The following is a 12,993-nucleotide window of genomic DNA, read 5'->3' as shown; positions in this document are numbered from 1 at the left end:
GAAAAAAGTAGGTTCACCCCATGATCACTGGTACGCATCCAAGGCCAACTCTAAGGTGGTCGATGAGCTTAAAGTCAACCTTAATTGATGCTAATCAACATTTAACGGACACTAATGGCCATATTTATTTAACCTATATAAGTCTCGTTAGCATGGCATTCGGGAAGACTTGGCTTTCATTTCTACGGGTTAATTTTCAAAAGTTATATTTTCTTTTAATTCATTTACTTTTAAGCAATGTTGTCAGGATTGAGATCCTTTTAGGGGGTAAAATATCGTAAATCTTAGGATTGGGACCGGATCATAGATCCTTTAAAATTCTAATAAGAATGTAACTATATACATAAAAATTCGCATATATAAGAAAAATAGCTCATGGTTCACTTCAAAATTCACATACAATGACATGATAAATTCATAACATAAGAGTCATAATCCAAGGGGCATGTTTACTGTATTGGTTCAATGATTTGAGACTTAAAGACAGTTAGGAGTTGTCAATTAGGGATTATCACTTTTTTTTTTATTAAAAACCTGTCACTTTATGAGTTTTGGCTGAAATTGGACTTTTTTTGAAATTTGTAAATGGGAGTTTGAAATGGGCCTAAAATATAAAGTCCAAGTGTGAAGCTCTCTCTCTTCGATCACAAAATTGGGATTTGAGGGATCCTTGCTTCGCGGATCGGGATCTCGGTGAGATCCAATTCTTAGATCGTAAAGTCCTAAAATCTTGGAATTCAGATCGGGATTTTAACAACACTTCTTTTAAGTGCAATTTTTAATTTTCTAATTCATTTAGTTACAATGTTACAGATTGCTTATCCAAGATTGTTGTATTTGCATATGAACTTTAGGTCAATAAATTACAATTTATTTTAACATTAATATTTAGAACCACCATATTTAATGTATTGTTATAGTTGTTTGTAAATATTTTAATTAAATCATTATGTTTTATATATATTTGATTTGAAAATTTATCAAAATTAATATATATGACATCACGCGATCCATTAGATGGAGGTGACCCTAGTTGAGGGAAAGGTCTTGCGAATAGCGAGACTTTTTCTAAGAAGTCTGGACGGAGGAGTTCTTCTATTGGTGTTATTGTTGGTGGATAAACACCACCCACCCTCTCGCCTTACCTGTCTTGACCCCGAATAATGTATCCCAATCCATTCCACCATGTGCTAATGTTAATACAGTCACAATATCGAAAGCCTATTACAAAATTTAATGATGTATAAAAGAACGAGACTTTATGTCATGATTGCTTTGAGGCATTCAGGGTATGATTACAATTATATGTTATCAACAAAAGTTAAATTTATGATATTTGCATCACGTGCAGTGAGATTTCTGATGGACAAAACTCTATAAAAAAGAAACTTCTGCTCTCTGTTTTTTGGTTCACCAAGTCAGCTCCTCTCTTCAGAAAAACAACACCATCAAGTTTGAAAAGCTAAGGAGACAACATTTCGTAACATCAATTTCTCACAATGTCTGAAGGTATGTAACATGATCTTTATTTTAGCTTCCGCTATTCATGATTTGAATATGTTGCTTTGTATGTTGGGATGTTTAGATCAACTTTAGTCTTACAAAATCTTTTTACTTGAACTTAATTAATATACTTTTAGTTGAGATAAATTGTATTGCTGTTATTCAGATCTTTGGATCGAGAGGTGGTTCCAATATGAGAATTGATTCTGATTCTCCTACTTGAGGGCCATGTCCTCAAGAACCTGTATTTAATCAACAGATTTCCTTTTCTACAAAAAAAATTGTGTTAAATAAGGCCGAATATCCTCAAAAAGTGTTGAGCAAAATTATTTTTCCACAAGAAAGAGCTAGGGATCACGTCAACAATTTCATGGACTCCAAGAAGATCAACCTTCGTCATTTACCTGAGGCATTTTCTTAGAGAACAAATTAAGATCGAACCTCCTCCCTATGGCTTTGTCCATCATTTTTTATACTTAGAACATCCTAGTTAAGTACTGAAGAAGCAAAGAAGTAATTTGGTTTGACAAACTAGAGAAAGATGAAGCTGGAGTTTGATGAGTCTGATTAACCAAAAATGTCACTATTGTTAGTCGTTCATGAAACATTTTTGAAAATATATTGTAATCTTTTTTTTATGTCCATTGGAAAGTTAATTACACCCTCCAGGAAATTGAACCCCGAACCTCCCTACCCAAATCCATATGTGTCCTAACTCTTACCACTTGAGCTATCATTCGGGGAAATGAAAATATATTGTAATCTCAATTCATTCTAGTTCACTACACCAAAATGCGCTATTTAGCGGCGGTTGGATTTGTCAATAGCGGCAGTTTAAACGGCCGCAAAAAAGTTTCCCGTCGGTTGTCCAACCATCATTGTTTCTTGTGCCGCTAGTCACCCTAACGTCGTTTTTAAGCAAACGCCAGAAAAACCGGCGCTATATTTTAGTGGCGGTCAAACCGCCGCAAAGGAACAACTTAAACATATCGTCGGTTGCAACCGACGCGAGTTAATAAAGTATTTTATCATATACTTTTTTGGCGGTTAAAACCCCTGCAACTTGTTCTACATAACGGGCATCGATCTCAACCGACGCGAGTTAATGAAGTATTAAATCGTATACTTTTTTGGCGGTTTAAACCGCTGCAAAGTGTTCTACATATATGGCGACGGTTTAAACCGCAGTAGTAACCTTATCATTTTTTATTTTTTTTTTGAAATTTCGACTTTTATTTAGTAAAAGCATAATGACTTTTATCTAGTGCCGTAGCACATTTCCTAGACATAAGATACACATTTAGCAATCCCAAATGCATAATAACATTTTCATCAAGATAGACACAAGTTCTAGAGACAAAATAAAGAGGGGCTTATGAGAACCAAGGCCTCTCCCAACAATAACATCTATCTAGTTACTTAAAAATGGTGAGAGTGAAACTCATACCCCCCAACAAATATCTTCAACTTAAAGTGATAGTGAGGCAGAGACTAGATTTTGGTAGGTGGCTGCATAAGAAATTAGACATATAGGATTAATTGTAAAAGATCAATTTGGGGATAACATTTATCAATATTAGAGAACAATCTTCAGCACATAAAAATTGAAGAAATATTCTGTTTATCAAGATATTGTAAAGGAAATTATGACCAGCTATATACTCGTCTTCTATGGCATCGTCAAGTCTTGAGAATCTCATTTAATTCATCAGTTAACTAAAAAGAATGCTTTTGTAAAATGATCTGGTCATGATGGATTTGGAGGAAAACTCTTCAATGGTGCTTATGTTCAAATGCACAGTTTGTGCAACATTATATATCATCACTCTCAATACATCGTTAGCCTTTTTGTCTAATTATTAAGGGATAATTAATAATTGCTCTACTTTTATAGAGATTTCTTTGACGATATCTGTAGTAAATAGTGAAATCTCAAGAACAAGTTCCATTTATTCTATTCTATAATACAAATTGTTCATTTCCATTATTTTATTTATAGGAAACTTTAAAGGAGCACACTGCATGAGCAGAAATGAACTGAAGTGTTTAGCAGAGGAAGAAGCAATGACATTCGTAACCAGAGCCACGACGCATACAAACACCGAAATATGCATGTTCGATGTTGACGCACACCTTTGAGCAGCTTCCATCTCCACCAACTACACAACGATCCCTTCTTGGCGTTTGGACTCTGCTAGGCTTTTCACAAAATTGTGCTTCCACCTCTGCACAAGAATTAATAAAATCATTAGAGTTTTATTAAGAAAACAATGTGAATACTTATCATTCAATATGTTACTTCATTAACTAGCTAGTTCATTTGTTGTTTGTACCCGATGTAGAGAATAGGAGCAGGGCAAAGCAGAGGAACAGAAACATGGTGTAGAATGTAGGAGCAGAGGAAGCCATTGTTTGCTAAATGTGTTTGATGGTTGGTGAGAAATGAATGGGCACAATATAATTGTGTGTGTATATATAGTGTAAGACAATTCAGCTACTTTAATGCATTCAACAATGTGGACATAGGAAAACATAATTAATACTACCTTAGGGATAAGCTTCATCGACTTGTTCGTGTCTTGCTTCTCTACTTGTTTGAACTTTGAAGTATTAGCCAATTCTAATCGATACTTCCTATTTTTAGGCAAAATGCGCATCTAATGTCAGATATCTTGGCCGAACACTATCGTGTACTCATAAATTTATTCCACCGTATTTTTCTATTTTGTTTGAGATTTATTTTCTTTCACCATTAATCTGAGATATTCTATTCATATAATTTAAAGGGGTTACTTTTTCACACCCCAAAAGTAATATTTAATGTTAGGTAATCAACTTTAGGCTACGTTTTGCATGTCATTTCAGCTAGCTTATAACTTATTTGAGTAGCTTAAAGCTTATTTGACTAGCTTAAAAACTCTTCAAAAGTGTTTGGTGAAGAAGCTTATTTCAGTAGCTTAAAGCTTATAGCTTATTAAATTTATTCTCATTTTTATCCTTATTATTTTATTAAAATTCCACCATTACCCTTATACATTTATAAAAACACTAAACATATTTTCCCCTCACACTTACGTATGCAGTTCCAACCGCCATTCCCGCCGCACCGCTGCGCACCACAAGTATTAAAAATATTATATTAATAAAAATAAATAAAAATTAATATTATATTTTTAAGATGATAAATAACTTGAGTTAATAAAAATATTTAAAGTGATAATAGTTTTAATATTAATATCATACAGGTATTAATGTGAAAATAAAGTAATGTTAAATATAAAAATAGTTATACAAGTATGTCATTTTACAATTTCACCTTGCTTAACAACTAGTTTTACCAAACACTTTTTTTTCAATCACGTAGCCTTTCAACTTTCAGCTGGCTTATCAGCTTTCAGCTATCAGCTAGCTTATAAGCTTTCAGCTAGCTTTTCAGCTTTCAGCTAGCTTATCAGCTTCTCCTCACCCTCTCCAAGGTTTCACGGCAAGTAGGACACTCAAAGCCTCAAAGGCGGCGCAAGAATCACTGAGAGGAGGCGCGACGATGGGCTCTAGTTCTGCTCTAGAAGGAGACGACGAGGATCCAAGGGAACAAAAAGATAACAATGGAGGAGCAGCCTGGGACGTGATAAGAGAAGGAGACTATGTGACCCAGTTTGTTTGCACTCATCAAGGATCTCTCAGTGAGAAGACCAAGCGACGGTGTTGATAATTTAAGTGTGAGTTGAAGTCCCACATTGGCTAAGTATGTTTGAGAAGAAGACTTTATAAGAGATGCGACCCATAAACCTAATGTATTAAGGTTTTGGGTTAAGATGAGGCGTCGATATCTCTTAGTGTCTTGGTCCTCGGCCTATGGGCTCCCATGTCTTCCCCCAGCAGACAATAATGACCTAATGTCTTAAGGTTTTGGGAGCGGATCTCGAGGGATTTGAACGATGGCGAGGTTGTTGGGCATGGGAGCAGTTCTTGCCTCAAATTCCTCGGAAGTGTCAGTCACAACTCTGTTTGTTGATGGCATTTTGCACTAGGTGGGTTACCATAGGGTGAGAGGCCTCTTCGAGCATCTTGGCAGACTAACGAAGGTCTTTGTGCAACATCCGTGGAAACAGAGAAGATGATTTTGTTTTGGGTTTGTTAGATTCACTTGAACGAATCATGCTCTCTCGGAAATTCGATCTCTGAATGAGCTCAATATTGCGGGTGCAACTTTATTTGTTTCCTTGGCTCAGTTTCGGCTTTCACAGCTTTATCCGTCAGTTCGGGCTTCCGTGAAGAAAATAACAAAGTCAGAGACGCAGCTCAGGCTGAGTAGAGGAGACGGTTATGGTGTGCCTACAAAATCTTGGTCGGACGTTTTTGTGGGGAAGGTGCTTGGTCCAACTTTGTAGCTTTTTTTTACAGTTGGGGAGAAGATGGTTGAGGATATCTAGAGCTTATGCGATTGGGGAAATTTTATTCCATATGAGGTTTTGTACTTCCCAGACATTTTGTCTTGGTCTCGGCGGGTTAAGGCAGTCATCGGGTAAGGAGCGGGTCGGATGACCACGTCTTTTTTGACAAATCCTATGTTCTCTAGTACCTTAGACATGGGTTGTATAGAGGAGAATAAATTGGTTCCTTTGTTTCCTTGGTTGTTAGATGAAGATTGTAGGTATGTTTTTGTTCCCTCTTTCGAGGATTTGTATTGCTTCTTTAACCTTGTGTTTTTCTTCTGTGACTTGTTATGGTGGATTTCATGGCCTGATTCCATCTTCATCTCTCTGGTTTTGCCTTTGTGGCCTACTTTTCTTGGGATGGACACTCTGTGGTCTTTCTCTTTGCGTCACATGGCTTATGTAGAGTGGTCTCTGAATGATCTTGATCTTGAGGTTTTCTCTTCTCCTTCGAGCTCGAGGATTTCGTGTATTGAAGCTAATATGATTGGACCCTCTCGGATCCAGCCTCTGCTTCTATGTGAGGTTCTTTCAGTGGAGCCTTCTAAGAGCTATGGTGAAGTAGCTGGTCTTGGGGTGTTTCCTTTAGATAACTATGGATCTAGTGTTCATAGAAAGAGAAGTTGTCCCATGAAACTATTGTGTGTAGGATCGAAAATCAATGGGTGGTATCTATGGAGACGTTGGGTTTAGGGATGGTGTCACAGAAGGAAGTGCAGGGAGAGGATTTTTCTAATCCGCCGATTCTTCCTGAGGTCGATGACTCTCCATGCGCGTAGGCGAGAGCTAATCGTATTTGGATTCAAGGAAAGTAACTAGGTGTTCTTTTGAAGGGGACTCACGATGGAGCAGTTTCAAACTTAACTAAGCATTTGCGTTCTTTTTTTTTTCGGTCAAAAGCATTTGCGTTCTATGAATCCCATGCTATATGGATGAGTTACAAGATGTTGTTCGCTATGGATTACATGTCTCTGGAAGTCTTTTTGGTCTGCTAGCCATAGTCTGTGTTATATTTTTTAGGATCTCTTTAGGCGCTCCTCTCTTGTGTGTTGGGTCTTGTGGATTTTTCTTGAGTGGTTGCCGGTTGGTGGGCTGTCTTTTTTGTTCCTTGGAGGTTTTTGTTCACTTCTTTTTACTTACCTCGCCTTTTCTCCCTTTGTTTAGGGTGTGGTTTGCCCAGTTCGGATGATATATAACAATACTTTCTTTTTTTTTAAAAGTTAATATTTAATACCCTTGTAACATTTCATTTTTCTCCTATTAGTTAATAGGTTAATAATAAATGTGAGATTCTCATTAAATGTGACATTCTATGATTTATTGAACTAATATTGTTTTTTTATTAATTAGGTCTTTCATGTGTAGAGACTTAAATATATTTATGCTTTAGTCAGTTAGTGATGAGTTAAAATAGGAATAAAGATATGCATTTTTATTATCTATAAATAAGGTCATTGTCCCCAAATCATGCGCCTAAGTGATCCCATTTTTCTGGCATCCTATTATTAGAGAAAATAAAGAGAAACCTAAGGGACTTTTTTGACCGCACGGTTGTTGATTTGGAAGACCAGTCTCTTCTTCTTGATTCTTATTTTTTTTTTTCGATACATTGGAAAACTAAACAAAGACAACAAACTAGCTAAAACCGACTAAATCACGCAGGAGCAAAGTCTGCACATCCGGGCAACCCATCTCCATGACTGTTAATGGCGCCGGCGACGAAAAATATTTAGCAAGGAAATCAGCTGGCTTGTTACACTGCCTTGGAGTGTACCTGACCTCAACCCTCCAATTCCTTCCCAGCTACATCACAATTTACTGTAGATCCTCTACAAACCTTATTGTATCCTGATTTCTAATGGCTTCCAACAGTTCTTTGCAGTCACACTCACAAATCAGATTGCGAATACCTCTGTTCCAAGCCAAGTTCAATCCATTCCGCATAGCCATGACATCTGCTAGGAACGCATTCCCGCCACGCAACTGAGAGGAGAAACCACACACCCAATGGCCATGCTCATCGCGCAACACTCCACCGGTTCCCATACTATCTTCCATGTCTCGATAGCTCCCATCTGTGTTGAGCTTCATCATTCCTAGCGGTGGACACTCCCACCTCAAAGTCGCGAATTCTCCTACCTCAGAAACTGCTCCGCCCTTCCTGCACAGCCTAAACTCCTCATAATCATGCTGGACTCTCCTCAGAGCCTCTTGAACCGACCAAGGAGCATCATCAAACGTTCTAGAATTTCGCCACTTCCATATTCCCCAAAGCGCTGCTAAAAACAAAGTTCCATGAACACCCCGCGACAGAGTTTCAATCCGCATCCCTGTATTAACGTGCGTGAAACCGCTCCAGGAGTAAGCTCCTAAACGAATCCAAATCTCCATAGCATGCGGGCACCCTCTCAGACAGTGAGCAACGTCTTCCACCTGGCTAGAGCACCCCTGACACGCTGCAGACGCTGAAATATGACAACTAAAACGGTGGTTATTTGTTGGCTGCGCTTCATTCATTGCTTGCCAAATGAAAAAGGCGCACTTTTTCAGGAGCTTCCAGCTTCCAAATCCAACCAAACTTTCGCCCACCAGACTTGTCTCTATGACTAGCATTTAGCCATTCATAAGCCTCTTTAACTGTATATCGACCTGTATTCCCCGGTTCCCAGACCCAGCCGTCGCGTTGGCTCTCGATCACCTGTGGCTTAACCTTCTGTAGCCTAAGCAAAGCCTGGTCAGGCAAGGGAGTATAGACCTGATCTAACACCCATTGTTCGTTCCTAACTAGGTCTCTCAAAACAAGTTGAGTATCTGCAATGTTCACAAACGGTACGAGGGTCGCTAACTTCCCCAAACCACTCCAATCCGCATACCACACGGACGTTGCACCATTCCCCATTCTGAAATTGAAACCCTCGCTCAATCTATCTCGCGCTTTTAAAATCCCTTTCCAAACCGGGGAAGCGTTTTGAACCTGTTGAACCTGCATCAACGGCGTATTGGTTAGGTATTTATCTGTCATAACTGGAACCCACAATTTCCCAGGTTTTTCTAACAAGCTCCACACTGCCTTACCTAGCAGGGCTGAATTTGCATGTTCCATGTCACGAATTCCAAGCCCACCATGATTCTTATTGATTTCACATGATAGATGTTGTAGATATATCATATAAAGTTTTATTTACATTACTTTTATGGAGATTTCTTTGACCATATATATATGTATTTAATGGTGAAATCTTAAGAACAACAACTTCCCTTTATTCTATACTACAAATTGTTCATTTCCGTTACTTTATTTTACAGGAAATCAGAAATGGGAAAGGACGAAACTGCATGAAGTGTTTAGTAGAAGAAGAAGCAATGGCATTCGTAACCAGAGCCATGACCCATACAAAAACCGAAAGATGCGTGTTCGACGTTGACGCAGTGATTTGAGCAGTTTCCCTCTCCTGAGTGAAGGAGGCCTAACTCAACCCAAAAGCTAGCTCAAGAGTTAAGGTTTGCACAACCATATATAAGCAATTGCTTGGCCACATCTCTAGCCAATGTGGGACTCTAACACACCCCTCACGCCCAGTGTAGAACATCTGGAGCGTGGAATAAAACGGGTGGCCCAAATATGGGAGGTCTCCACAACAAATGGATCTAGGATAGAGGTCAAGGCCCATGGTCAAACAACCATTGGCTCTGATACCATTTATTGGATCAAGCGCTTACCACTACGCCAAAAGCAATTGCTGTTAGTGAGGGCGCAACTTTATTTCCTTATAGCACAGAGTCCTCAAGGGGCTGCGATGTTAAGCGCCATGGGGTGGGATGTTAAGCCCATCGAATCCTAAGGGTGTCGCTGGATTAATAAATCCAACAATCTCCCCCCTAGTGTTGGCCGGGGGATTCGAACCCATGACCTTGCTCTGATACCACGGGGCGTGTTAGAATATAATATAAAATCATTGATGTGACCCTTACCTATCAGCTTAAGCTTTTGGGATTAAGTGGTTATTTGACATGGTATCAGAGCCTCTATGGCCGAGAGGTCTAGAGTTCGATCTTTGCTCCCCTCACTTTCTAATTAAAAAGTGGAATTTAATTAAGCATATGGTAGGTGAGCCTGTGCAGTTATCCACGCTTCAAGCCCAAAGGGCTCTTGCGCGAGGGGGCGTGTTAGAATATAATATAAAACCATTAAAGTGGTCCTTACCCAACAGCTTAAGCTTTTGGGATAAGTGGTTGTTTGACACTGAGGCTACACAACCGTTCCCTGTTTCGGCTGTGCTAGGCTTTTCACAAAATTGTGCTTCCACCTCTGCACAACAATTAATAAAATCATTAGAGTTTAATTTAGAAAACAATGAGAATACATGTCACTGCAATTGTTACTTCATTAATTAGCTCATTTGTTGTTTATACCCGATGTAGAGAATAGGAGCAGGGCAAAGCAGATGAACAGAAACATGGTGTAGAATGTAGGAGCAGAGGAATTAGCCATTGTTTGCTAAATGTATTTGATGGTAGATTTGTTGGTGCGAAATGAATGGGCACAACATAATTAGTGTGTATATATGTAGTGTAAGACAATTTGGCTACTTTAATGCCTTAAACAATGTGGACATAGGAAAATATCATCAATATTACCTTAGGAATGACCTTCATCGACATGTTCAAACAAGTATTAGCCAACAATTCTAATCGACACTCCCTATTTTCTTTTGCAAAATTCGCATCTAATGTCAAATATCTTGTCCAAACACTATCTTGTACTCTAAAATGTATTCCTTTTGCATTTTTCTTTCACACTTAATCTGAGCTACTCTATTCATATAATTTAAAGTGATTATATTTTACACACTCCAAAAGTAATATTTACCTACCCTAAAAAGTATCTTCTCAAATTATCTTTATAATACTCTTTCGGAAGTTAAATCTCAAAATAGTGCCTCTCTTTCAAAATAGGGTATTTTTTAATAAGCTTCATAATAGGGTATTACTTCTAGCACATTCTTCAATTATTTTTTACAAACCCTGTTTTTTTATATTCCCAAATATCCTTATATAAAAATATTACCTACATATTTCTTTCACACATATATAATTTCCCTTCGAAAACTAAGTTCCAGAATAAAACTTGTTTTCCTTCTAAAGTTGAAATTTCAGAATTAAAAAATTAGTTATTTAGAAAGAAAAAAAATCTCTTCATCTCATTTCCACCTAAATTCTCCTCATATTTCGTTCTTTTTTTATTACATTACTCGTCATATCACTTAATTTTTTCTTCTTATTCTATATATCTTTAGGTCTGGGTGGATTTTAGGTATCAATTTAATTTTTTTTCTTTAAAGATTGACTTCACATTTACTTTTTAATTTCTTAAAAATGACATAGATCAGTTGTACTTTCTTCTAAATTTAATATGTAGAATCTACTAAATTAATTATATATTGTTTTAGTTATGCTCCCGATGATATTTTTCTCTAGACACACATGATCGGAAGACTGGAGGATAGGTGGAAAACTGATCTAAGAGGACACATGAAAGTAGTTCATCATGTTTTCTTTAGTACTCCTTTACTAAATTGCTTTATGTTTACCTAATTCCCGACTAAAATCTTTAGAAACGGAAGGAGATCCATCCTGATCGGCCCAGTGAGGGATTTAGCATCACCCCTTCACCGTGGACGAAGCTACAAAGCTTCATCTAAGGAAGGATCGGAGTTTGTGGGGTATGACTCATGGTGGTTTATAAGGCACAAAAGACTTGTTATCCAACGTCAGGCTGGGTGTCATCTCCTTTACAGGAAAGTACTGGGGAGAGGTAGCGGAGTTACGAAGCTAAATCTGCACACCTAAGCCAGGAACCAGTATTGTCATAGGTAAAACTATTGCAGGAAATCGAAGGGCTATTGCAGCTCACCAAAGGGTTGCAGCTACCGAGGCTGATGCTTCTGATGAGGCCAAACATAAGGCCGCAAATGCCTTTACTGAGGTGGATAATTTCATGTCATTGGAAGGTTCACGCATATGACATCCACTGACTCTAGCCAGGTTCCTTTACAAGGTCATTGGAGCAGGACGAGAGTAACCAGGCCTCGCTCATCGTCATGGCGATATGTAAAAAAAAAATTATTCTCTTTTTGAATATTGTTCTTGAATACTATAACTTTTATTTACAAAATTGTTTTGAATTTGATTCTTGATATATGTCCGTTAATTAATTTGTATTCAATTTTCTTACAGTTGAGTTAATTTTTAAAGTGTTTAGAATTGATGAACAATGTGAAAGGTCAGTATGGCTATATATATATGTGCAATTTGCAGCGGGTTGCGAAACAGAAATAAATGAAAAAAAAAAAATCGAACCCTGAAATGTTGCCATTGATCGTCAGCCTATGATCGATGCCAAAACAAAAAAAAAAGCTTCTATTCAAAGTAGCATTGCCGACACTAATAGTATCAAATAAAAATGGACTAGAGTCGGTTTAGCGAACGCTACAGTGTAATTATAAGGATCGTTCTATTTGATCGATGCTAACATTTACATGTTATCGTTTGTCGTGGCATGTGTTAGGTTTAAGCCTTTTAACGTCGACCGTGACGCCGACCTAAAATGACTATAGTGTTGGTTTTTTGCTTGTTAGCGTCGGTTTTCAGCCGACAGTAATGAGCCCTTTTCATGTAGTAATGTGTTGAAGAAAATTGTTCAACAAATTAAATCCAAAGCTTTTATGCGTAAATGTTTTCCTATAAAATTGACAAAAAGAAAAGCAAAGACTAAAATCCACAGCTAGCAAGAAGCAAAAATAAAGAGAGAAAATTTAGAGAGCAAAAGCAGAAAAAGCAACTTCCCTTTATTCTATACCAACTAGTATTTAGCCCGTTTACCCGTGTATGCACGGGGGATTTTAATTCGAATAACATACTAATTATTTTGATAGAATATAGATCTGTATTGATATATATGGAATACTACAATGACGTATTTACTGATTGTAATTATTTTCTATTGATGTTTTTACATATCATTTTCAGTGTGGAGATTAATTGGATAGTTTTC

General features: G+C 37.6%; 1 long non-coding RNA gene across 1 annotated transcript; it reads right to left on the bottom strand.

Moving 5' to 3' along the window:
- Nucleotides 1-3,428: 3,428 nt before the first annotated feature.
- Nucleotides 3,429-3,984, bottom strand: LOC130749492 (uncharacterized). Its single transcript, XR_009022937.1, has 2 exons — nt 3,837-3,984; nt 3,429-3,728 (listed from the first exon to the last, which is right to left on the bottom strand). It is a non-coding gene; the product is annotated as an uncharacterized LOC130749492 (long non-coding RNA).
- Between the last annotated feature and the right edge of the window lie 9,009 nt (nt 3,985-12,993).

The sequence above is a fragment of the Lotus japonicus genome, chromosome 3, assembly GCF_012489685.1.
Source record: "Lotus japonicus ecotype B-129 chromosome 3, LjGifu_v1.2".
Taxonomy (NCBI): Eukaryota; Viridiplantae; Streptophyta; class Magnoliopsida; order Fabales; family Fabaceae; genus Lotus; species Lotus japonicus.
The sequence above is the reverse complement of the archived record's forward strand: the minus strand, read 5'-3'. Positions and strand labels throughout refer to the sequence as shown.